Raw genomic sequence first — 12,320 nt, forward strand, 5'->3', positions numbered from 1 at the left:
ATATATGCTGGCAAAAGAAATGCATTAGCAACTCTCTGGTAGACATTAGAGGTGCCTCACACTGAGGGACCTGTAGCAACCCGGACAAGATGTAAGGTCTGTAAGGTGTAAGGTAAGGAGGGGATGTGCTGTATTAAGTACGCTAGTGGTGTTTTGGTTGACCGCGGATAGGAGCTCCAGAAAACCAAGACTGAACACCTATCAAGTCTGCTAATGGTTTTCTAGGGTGAGTGGCCGAAAACCGCTACCATCCTAATCCGTGAGGTCACCAGTTGTTTGAGGACTGGACTGAAACAAAGAGAAACTCTTACTAACTTATTGATCTGAAACGGATACATATAAGGAGGCTGTGTGGATGGAAACGTAGTGTCCATCACATGCACTTACAAAAGTGACTTGAGTCCCACTGTGCTTGTGCTTTCTTGCACCTGCAAATATCCATATAATTAAGCATACAGGATACATATTTTGATGATATATATATTGGCGGAAAGGCCACAAACTGCTCTACATTTTGGTGTATATGTGAAAAGGTATGTACAATGGGAGGACGGACATTTGGGTGGAAATGCCGTCCTTACAATGAAAACTGATGCTTATGTCTTTATAACATAGAGGTCAGAATCCATTCCATACCAATATACTTACCCAGTATAGTACAACAAATAGATACTGCAATGAAACAAAATACTGTTGACAATGTCGCTTTAATTATCATATACATAATGGAATATTGTAGGAGTTTGTGGATTATTTTTGGTAAAAACATTCTTAGGACTTTTATTGAAATTGTAAATATATTTATAAAAAATCTGTAGATTTGGCTCATTTTGAGGGAACAATCTGAGAATCTGAGACTGAAAAAAATCTGTAGAAATCAGATTAATCTGTAAATGTGGCAGCACTGGTTGATGATGCTCTTTTTCTTCCTCAAACGGAGTGACGTTACAATACAGCCCATAGGTTTTTTGTCAGGAGCACGTGTATGTTGTTTCCCCATGTATAGTACTACCCCAGATGGCTCACCCTACATTGGGGCTCCCAACACAATCACTGCATTCAAGATTAGCAGGTGATCAACTGTGGATCTTCCATCTATGCCACCACATTGTAACCTGCTTATCTTCTGGTTAATCTCTTTCTTCTTATTTTCATCCTCACTTTTTCAAATATATTGCTTGTGTTACTAGTAATGAACATCCCTCTCTTGTTTTCTAATTCTTGGTTACTTCCTTTTTTCATGGAGTTATATTTCCATTTCCTCCCATTCATCCAGAGTGTTTAACTCTTCAGTGTCTCCAATTAAGAGTGCCAGACTTTCAGTCATTTCTGTAGGCTACTCATACAGCTCTGATTCATGGACACTCAGTGTCATTCTTCAATCTATACTAATGCTCCATGAGCAAGCTCCCATGGCCTAAATCTAAACAAGAATTACGGCTGTATAGAGCATATAACCATCTTCCCAGAGCAGTAAATCCAGATTTTTTACTCACGTACATTTTTCTTGTATCTTTCATACGTTCTATTTTTTAACACTCAAGATAAAAAAATATTTGAGTATTAAAGCTAGGTCTCAGGTCTTTCGTTGTTTGGATTTTCTTTTTCAGTTTTTTCTTTTACTATATCAGGATTGGTGTTGATTTTAAGTTTACTATCCTTTGAGGAAAAGGCAGAGACAGGGTGTGGATAGATTGGGTGTCATCAAGGATAAAGATAGAAATATATTGTGTAGGGAGGAAGACATTGAGAAGAGATGGCGAGAGTATTTTGAACAAACGGTAAATACTGAAAATGAGAAAGAGGAGCAGATAGGGTGGGGGGAGGGGGGGAGCGCAGTGGGTGGAGGGACCAGTGTTGGAGACACAGGATACAGAAGTGAAGAGAGCATTAAGGAAAGTGAAGAATGGGTAAATCACCAGGGCCATTGGAGTTCCAAATTGAAATGATCAAATTACTAGGCACAGGGGGAGGGGGATAGAAATGGATGCTGGATTTATTAAAAGCTATTTGTGAAGAGGAAGAAATGCCAAGGGATTGGGAGGAGAGTCTAATGGTTTATATATATATATATATATATATATATATATATATATATATACATTAGTCTAATGGTATATATATATATATATATCTATATATATGGTAGATACCAGCAGAAGGGAAATTTCATGGATTGTGGTAACTACAGGGGAATTAAACTACTGAGGATGGATTAAAAGTTTTAGAGAGAGTACTGGATGAGAGATTAGGAGAGATTATAAAGATCAGGAAACAGCAGTATGGATTCATGAGAGGAAGAGGGACAGTGGATGCCATCTTCATAGTAAGACAGCTACAGGAAAAGAGGCTAGAGGGAAACCAGAAGCTCTATTGTGCATTCATAGACCTACAAAAAGCATACGATAGAATCCCAAGAGAAATTATGTTTTGGTGTTTAAGGAAAAGGAAACTCCCAGAAAAGTTGGTTAGGCTGGTTGAGATGATATATAAAAGAATGTACACAAAAGTTGGGGAAACAAAACTTTCAAGTTAGTGTTGAATTACACCAGAGGTCAACATTAAGCCCATTTTTGTTTGTGCTGGTCATGGATGTGTTGCGTGCAGTGATCAGGAATGAAGAGCTGTGGGAATTGCACACTGATGATCTGGTGATTACTGCTGAAAATGAGGAGGACCTACAGAGAAGGGCTGGAGAGTGGCAGGAGTCTTTAGAGAGGGGTGGCTTAAAGATGAATGTAAATAAAACAGCCACACTTTCCCCTTTACGTTACTAATACATGCAGGACAATTGGCTTTATAAGATACAGAACACACAAAACACAAACACATGTACCCACCTTAGACTCGAGACACTCAGGGCGAGACGCTGTGTCGTCTGCTGGATACAGTCGTTGAGACACAGAAACTGTTGAATTTCAACACACAAGACAGACAAGCACCAAAACCGTGCAAGAACTCATAAAAACAACATAAAAATAACTGCAGAAACAAATACCAACAACTCAAAAAAACACAAAAAATCATACAACAACTCACTGCATCAAAGACAGCTCGACAAATCAATACACAAAGAACTGCCAACACTGTCTCCAACAAACAACTCACAAACATCAAAACACAAAATCAGATACAACAGAAACTCTTTAGCTCAACACCAACCAGACAGACACACACACACACAACAACTATACAATATCTAAATCAAACAAATAACACAACAACAACTGACCATCAATAGACTCTGCCTTATCTCTGTCCTCTACAATTGCTCAGCACAGACTGACTGACACCCGGCAACCGCATCGGCAGACAACCCAGATGATCAACCAACAAGCAAACCCCTCATTAACTATCCATCCACCACTTACAGTCTCTCTCTCACTCTCTCAATAGCTCGCACACTCACACTCTTCAGAAAAACACATATGCACTTACACACTACCATATAGCAACAACAAACATGAACACAATATATCAAACTTACAAAAACACTTAACATCTCAATTATTCCCGACAACTACAAACAACCAAACGTAACTACCATATCACTCCTTCATATTACCTCTCCCGTTACATTTGACAGTCTCCTTACACTCACAACACCCACACTAAATTGCCTTTCACAACACCCAAATATGATCGGATGCAGGCCCCCTGGATCTTGTTTGAGGACCCTCATACACTCTCTCTGTTACATCGCCACTCACTTCTTCTAAACCACTTTAATTCAGATTCCCATTATCTCCCTCACGACTATCTTCCCAAATCTCATTCACTACCTCATCTACACCTAGCTCTTGCCTGAATATCTCTCGTAGCTCTGCCACCAAATCACTCACCTCATTTATATTCCTGCCAAACTCCCGAAGAGACTCATTCATACTGCCAGCCACATCCTTACTACTTGATTCCCTTCCTGCTGAAATCTCACTAATCCCTGACAACTCAAACCCACACACACTATAAGTATCAAAGTCATCCGTATTACATGCCTTATCATCCGTTTGTACTCTAATACTAACACCTTTACCATGCAGTTCATGTTTCTTCCCTCCATTCCCTTTCTCTACATTCTTCTGCTTTCTTCCATACTCAACCAACACTAACTGTCAATCTCCCAGGCCCATTTGTTCACCAACACTCAGCTCATACTTATTAACCCTCAACCATCCACTCATCACATTCTCCCGAACATACTGTGGTACATCCCTCCACCTATGGAGCTGGTTATGGCATGCCCTAACCTCATCCATATTCCCATCTACTTGCAATTTCCCCAAAACATAACTCAATCCACTCGGTCCTACTTCCAAAATCTCAAAAGACCCTTCAAATTTCTCCCTTCCCTTATTCACATTCATTCTTCCTATTTCAACCACCTCTTTCAATACTTTATCCCCAATCTTAAAGCTTTCAAACATTTCACTCGCTTCCTTCCACAAATCCCGATAACTCTCTGACAAACTCAATCGCTACCTACTAATCCTTTCAAAATTTAACACATACTTACAAGGAGACGTACATATAATCTTCTGCAGCGTGGTGTTGAATACCCACACTGCATGTCCTACATACATATCCCAATCATTATCACATTTACTTATCATTCGCAAAATTTCAGTCATTGTTCAAACAGTCCTTTCGGCCAACCCATTTGCACTGGGCATACATGGCGTAGAATACACATGCACAATACCCTAGTCTTTCAACATTTCAAACTCCCACCCTCCAAACTCAGGTCCATTATCACTCAACATTTTCCAAGGCTTACACACACACATTGGCAACATCACTTGCCCCACCATTTGCACAACAGTTCCACTCCTCTTATCTTTGATGGGGACCAAATAGTCAAATCTACTCATGTCCTCTCGCAGTCTTTGGTAATGAAACACAATCAGTCACAAGCATTTCAAATGGCTCTTTCATCTGCAATCGCAACACTGGCGGACACGCATGCACACTCTGATACTTTCCCCTCTGACAGTCTTCACATGTAACAGCTACATCCATACAAATCTTATTTAACCCAGGTGCATACAATCTCTCATATCCCCACAATTTATTCTTCCCCATATGCCCAAACCAATCATGCATCAAAAAACACATACCCACTGCTGACTCAACAGAAAACACCAGCACATACTTCCATGTCATACATCCCTTCCTGATGCAAAAAGTACACTATATTTTTACACACTACAAACCGTTAAGCAACCCTTGTATACATATCCAACTCACACGGCCAATCTTCCACACGCACTCCTCCCAAAACCCATTGTCGCAACATACTAATCTCCAAGCACTTATCTGGCATTTCCTCAATCTCTTCCTCACTCAATAAATCACTCTCACTTCTAGCAACATCAATCATACCCAAAAAGTTTACTACAAACACATTACTCTCTTGAATCCTTGCTATTTTTCTACCCCCCTTTCTAAGAATCCCGTTTCCTTTATCTATGCTCACATCATGCATCCTCAAAAAATCTATCCCTATCAAAAAGCAAGCTGTACCTTTTCCCATACTAAAACACTTCCTTGTCCGAACCCATGTATTCTTACACTTGTACACTGTCCTTTCGCTTCCCAATTGCATCTCTCAAGTTCACTTACTGACCCACTCACTAAGGAAGCTTGTGCCCCGTATTAACTAAACTACAGTACTCACTATCATTAATTCTGGCAAACGTCACAATTTTTCCCTGAGTCCCATGCATACCCACATTCACTGCTGCGTCCACCTGGTTATCAATATCACAATCATCTTCCCCATATTCATCCTCAGTTATCTCCCCACTTCCAAACCTCTGATTGAAATCCCTTCCACAATCCTCTTCTCTAACCAACCAATTACAACCGTGTTCCTCACACTGAATCATCGAAACCCCATGCTCACTACTTGTACTCACCCTTCCTTGATACTCAACCGGTCTGTCCCATCCAAAATAGAAAAACACTTTTATCCCAAACAACTCGGCTACTGCTAACATAAATTTATGCAACATTTCCTCGTCCCCACTTTGTTCCTCTGCATATGCCACTTCCTTCTGCACATCATTCATCAACTTCACTTGCAACTCATTCGCATTACCGGGTACCTCTTCAACCAGACTGTACTCTCCAAGTCTTTCAATGCTGAAAACAAACATTCACACACTCTGTCATCCCCTTCAAACCTCTCTTTTACAACTAAACCCTCAGGTACACTACTCGGATTCCAGTCACTATTCACGATACCGTCTCCCTTACCATGCATCCTAGACATCGTATCAGCAATCACATTTTTACTTCCTGGCACATATTCTAATCTAAAATCAAAAACTCTCAAATCTTCAATAATCCTTGCAATCCTAGCATTCACACTTTCCTCCTTGATCATATACACTAATGGCCGATGGTCCATCCTTATGGAAAATTTTACTCTATAAAAAAACACTTTCAACGCTTTCACACGAAACCTTATAGCCGCAAGCTCCTTCTCAACCACTGAATACTTCCACTCCACTTTATTAAAAGCTTTAATCACGTACACAATTACTCTCAACTGTTCCTCCCCATTCACCTCTTATTCTGCACTAAACATCCTCCCATACTAAACTTATTTGCATAAGTATACAGCTCAAGTTTACTCACATCTTTACTATAGTCTGGAAAAGCCAAAGTGACATCTCTAACAGCCTCCTCTTTCAATCTCTCAAATGCTCCTACCATTCGCTCATCCCACCTCAGCTTAGTACAATTTTTTTCCCTGTCCATTCAGTCAATGGCTTCCCTATACCTGAACAACCCCTAACAAACTTCCTCCCAAACTCAAACCCAAAAAACTCTTTAACTCAGGCACGGTGCAGGGATGTGGAAACTCCCTTACTTTTTTCACAAACTTTTCATTCTTCCTTACACCACTCACACTTACTTTCTGGCAAAGAAATTCCACCTCCCCAGCCAACCACGTACATTTCTCAAGCTTCACTTTCACTCCAACCTCTTCCAAGCATTCTAGCACCTTCTCAAGCAATTCCATATTCTCTTCACGCACAATCAAAATATCATCTATAAACAGTCACCTTCCTTCTATCAAACCCACCTAAAACTACATTCATTGCTCTTTGAAGACAGCAGGTACGTTAGCCAACCCAAAACTCAAACGTTTAAACTGGTAGTGGCAACTATCACTTGAAAAAGCTGTAACAGGCCTGCTCACCTCCTCAAGAGGCATCTGGTAATAGTCCTTTACCAGGTCTAATTTGGTAAACACTTTCATCTCATACATCTTATACACAAAATCAGACACCACATTCATCGGGAATTGCTCCTTCACAGTCACTTCATTCATCCTTCTACAATCTACACACATCCGCAGACTTCCATTCGGCTTATGTACAGGGACTATGGGGCTATTCCAGGCACTCTCACTCCTCTCTATCACTCCCACTCTCTCAAGTTCCTCACACTGCTCCTCAATCTTTCGTGTAATAAGCACAGAAAAGTGATGGGGACACTGATATATGGGGGCATCATCTTCCAAAACTATTTCAAATTCAGTAAGCTTAGACCCCCTAAAATCCACAACATCTGCATCAATCGGTCCCTGTCATCATCACTAACATTTTCATCCACCCTAACTCTTTCTCTCAACTCATCATACTTCCAGCTATCACCTTCCTCCTCACTACCTGTCATCACCTGCCATACCCTGATGTACCTTTCGTCGTCCGTACATACCAATGTGTATAGCAATCCTACACAATCACCTTCACATATATCCCGCACTCACTTCTCCCTAGCACTCTGTAAGGAGGCTGCAAAAACCCAAGGATTCTCCATATCTTCGATCCCGTCGTACACATGCACACTCGTTCTTACCAACTTGCTAGCATCCACACCTTCAACTACTTGTTCACACTTGTCACCATTGTTGATCCCAAGACTATCCGGCCATGCAACTTTCTCACTAACAACTTCCCCAACCTCAGGCGGCACTTTTACTCTCTCTTTCGCAACCAACATCACCCCCTTCCATATCTTACTGTTGATCCCTCCATCCCTATCCAAGTACGTACAACTCGCCAAGTACATTCCCTAGTATATTTAACTTGATCATATTCATGCTCAGATGGACCACCATCCCACACTTCTTCAAGAACCTGTACCCTGACAAAATCACTTTCATCCATCATTACCCCCTCGATTTCTATCCTCTCACACAACATTCCCACCACAGGCATACCTAAATTCCCTATTCCTTGCACCTCCCCTTGACACCTCCTAACCTCACACTCACTCCGCAACTTATCACATCCATTCTGAAAAAGAACATTAACACTGAAGCTGGTATCAATCAAAGCAACCAAACACCCCTTGGCACCTTACTTTTACACTCATGCATTCATGGGCTCTATCCCCGAACCCTTCTTCATGTAACAACCCTTCTTGTACATGTATCACTCTTACTGCCCGCACACTAGAGGACTCACCCAAATGAATCCCCTTAACACCTAGTTTCCCGAATTCCCAGCCTGACTCATCCTCTTTCACCTACACATACTTGCTACATGACCTTCCATGCCACATTCAGCACACTTTGCACGCTGTTTTTTACACATCCTAGTATAATGCCCATTCTTTCCACAGTAGCCGCAAACCACGTTTATACGGGTAGCCCGACATCCACTAGCTATATGCCCTACCTGTCCACACCTGTAACATTTAATATCCCGATCTTTCTTACACTCACTCACTAAATGGCCCATTTGCCCGTACCCGAAGCACGCTCCTAACGCCCACTGACATTCATTTTTCTTATGCCCTGATTTCCCACATCTATAACACTTCGGACACTTACACTTCTATCTCTCTTAGGTTTCACCACACTTACATTACTTGCTCCGCCGCTCCTATCAACCAGTCGCTCTGCCATTTGTGTTGGCTCTTCTAAAACTGCCTCCCTATAGCTCTTAAACTCAGGCTTACCCTCATCTACTTTAGTCCTGACGCTGACACTTTTGCTCTCTTTCATAAACCTATCTAGCTCGTAATCCCCAACTATCTCTAAAATATCATTCCACGTTAACCTCTCATTCGTCCATTTAATTTTCTCCTTACATTTCATATTTACAAACTCACATACACTCTCAGGCACAGTTGCTAACAACTTCCTCACTAACTCCTTTCACTTATTTATTCCCTTGTCTCCAAAATTTTTCCTAGCTAATGTCTTCAACCGGCATTCATACATAGACAATGACTCACCAACATTCATTCTTGCCACCTTAAAATCATTCTTCCTCCTATACCTAACACTACTCTTTGCTCTCTTAGCCTGTTCCATAATCCATATTTTTAACACTTTCATATGATACATCTCCCACACTCATCATTATCCCATACATACTCAACAAAAATACCATTAAAAAGCTACCTTACTCTCTTGCCCAAACTCTCTTGTTATCCACATACTCAGCCACACAATACTTCTCATACTCCCTAAAAAAAATCCCCTATGACCCTACTACCATATTCCTCATACTTCTTACATTGGGGTACCTCTCTCATATACACCGCTTTTCATACTTCTTGCTCACTCTCTCTCACTTCTGCTAGTTCCATCCTGACCCTTTCATACACCTATCTAGCTCATAGTCTTCCACTATCTCTAGAATATCATACCAATTCAACCTCTCACTTGTCCTTCTCATTTTCTCTTCATGCTTCAAATTTATGAATTCATACACATCCGCAGGCAAAGTTGCTAACAACTTCCTCACTAACTCCTTACACTCATTTATTCCCTGTTCTCCAAACTTTTTCCTAGCTAGTGTTTCTAACCTGCACGTATACATGGACAACGGCTCACCAACACTCATTCTTGCCTCTTCAAAATCATGCTTTCTCCTATATCTAACGCTACTCTTCATCCTCTTTGCCCGTTCCACAATCCTGACTTTCGTACTCTCATATGGCACATTCCCTACACTATTCATTACCCCATACATACTCAACAGAAATTCCATCAAAAAGCTACCTAACTCTCTTGCCCAAACTCTCGTTATCCCCATACTTAGCCACACAATACTTCTCATACTCTCTAAAAAAAAAAAGTCTCATACTTCTCACATTGGGGTACTTCTCTCATATACACCGCTTTTCGTACTTCTTGCTCACTCTCACTCTCACTTCTGATAGTTCCATCCTGATCCTTCTTACCCTCTTCTGAATACAGTGAGTCCACTTCCATACTTACATCCATACTTTTAGTCATACTCTTCTTACCCTTCTTCTTCCTACTTACTTGTTTCCATTTACCACCATCTGAATCACTCTCAACCTGTATCTTACTCTCAGCTCTTTTTTCATCTTCATCCGTCCTTTTCTTATCCTGCCTATCATTCTTACTAATCTTCTTTCCCTTAGCCCTTTTCTTACTTTCAACTCCCTTCTTATCCTTCTGCTCAGGTTTCTCCTTATCCTGTGTGTTCTCCTTCTTCCATTCACTTGGCACAACCATATCACTTTCATCACTCATACTCTCATCCATTCGCTCTTCCACTTTCTTTACCACTCCTGGCCTTTCACAAGACCCAGGAGACCTACCTCTGACAGCTCCCTCTCCATAAAACCCTTTCATTCTTCCTTCATCATCTTTTGCACATTACTATCATCGATCCCAATTTTTCATCCATCTTCTCAATCATCCGGTGCTCGGACTCTTTCACTTCCTCTTTCATTCCCTCTGTTACACTCCTCATCGCTCATCTCAACCCTTCCAATTCCCTCTTATAGTCCTCATTCTCAATACTTAATCCTCTCGTACTCTTCTTCCACTCTTTCCTTAGCTTCCCTCAACAACTGCAACTTCTTCAGTCTCTCCACTTCAGTCAAACCTTCCATACTTACTTTCTTCACCAATCACATAACTCACTACACCAATCATCCTGCAGCTGCCACACCAGCAGTCCCTGTTCGGGCGCAAAATAATGTGGCGGAACCACAAGCAATAAACAAATGCAAGCAACACGATCTCCCACATTTACATTAATCGTTCCGACTGACAAATTTTCCCAAATCCACACTTTGCCCTTTATGTTACTAAAACATGCAGGAAAGTTGGCTTTACGAGATACAGAACACACAAAACACAAACACATGTGCTCACCTTAGACTTGAGACACTCAGGGCAAGACGCTGTGCTGTCTGTCCGCTGGATACAGTCATCGAGACACAACAACTGCTGAATTTCAACACAAGACAGACAAGCACAAAAACCATACAAGAACTCCAAAAAACAACATAACAATAATTACACAAATAAATACCAACAACTCAAAAACAACACAATAAATCATACGACAACTCAGAAACACAACAACTCACTGCACAAACACAGCAACAACATCAAAGATAACTCGACAAATCAATACACAAAGAACTGCCAACACTGTCTTCAACAAACAACTCACAAACATCAAAACACAAAATCAAATACAACAGACACTCTTTAACTCAGTAACAACCAGACAGACACACGCACAACAATATCAAAATCAATCAAATCACACAACAACAACTGACCATCAATAGACTCTGCATTATCTCTGTCCTCTACAATTGCTCATCACAGACTGACTGACTGACCCAGCAACCACTCCAGCAGACAACCCAGACAATCACACATCAAGCAAACCACTTGTTAACTATCCATCCACCACTTATGCTCTTTCTCTCTCTCTCTCTCTTTCTCTCTCTCTCTTTCTCTCGATAACTCGCTCACTCACACTCTTCAGAAAAACACATATGCACTTACACACTACCATACAGCAACACCAAACACGAACATGACATATCAAACATACAAAAACATTTAAACTTTCATCTATTGCCGACAACTACAAACAACCCAACGACACTCTCACTTACTCACTCACTCTCTCTCTCTCTCATGCAACCCTCGAAGACGTTGTCAAATGTAACTACCATATCACTCCTCCATAAATAGCTGTGGGAATTGTTGTATACTAATGATCTGGTGATTACTGCTGAAAATGAAGAAGACCTACAGAGAAGGGTTGGAGAATGGCAGGAATCTTTAGAGAGGGGTGGCTTAAAGGTGAATGTAAATAAAACAGAGGTTTTACTGAGCAGAGGGAAGTTAGAGACAGAATAGTAATACAAGAAAGAAGAGGCTTGATTATAAAACAAGCAGAAAAGCTTAAATACTTAAGATCTACTTTAAGCTAAGATGGAAGATGTGAGGGTGAAGTTGACAGTAGGATAAAAGCTGCATGGGGGAAGTGGTGAGAGGTAGCTGGAGTGGTATG

At 40.9% G+C, this 12,320-nt stretch overlaps 1 protein-coding gene across 1 annotated transcript in view; it reads right to left on the bottom strand.

Annotated features, from left to right (window-relative positions):
* Nucleotides 1–365: 365 nt before the first annotated feature.
* LOC135219310 (gastrula zinc finger protein XlCGF57.1-like) overlaps nt 366–12,320 on the bottom strand; it is a 66,437-nt gene continuing 54,482 nt past the window's right edge. Inside the window, exon 3 of the transcript XR_010315404.1 lies at nt 366–428. The gene's annotated coding sequence lies outside the window, so the exon portion shown is untranslated. The remainder of the gene's footprint in view (nt 429–12,320) is intronic.

This window comes from Macrobrachium nipponense, chromosome 1, assembly GCF_015104395.2.
Source record: "Macrobrachium nipponense isolate FS-2020 chromosome 1, ASM1510439v2, whole genome shotgun sequence".
Taxonomy (NCBI): domain Eukaryota; kingdom Metazoa; phylum Arthropoda; class Malacostraca; order Decapoda; family Palaemonidae; genus Macrobrachium; species Macrobrachium nipponense.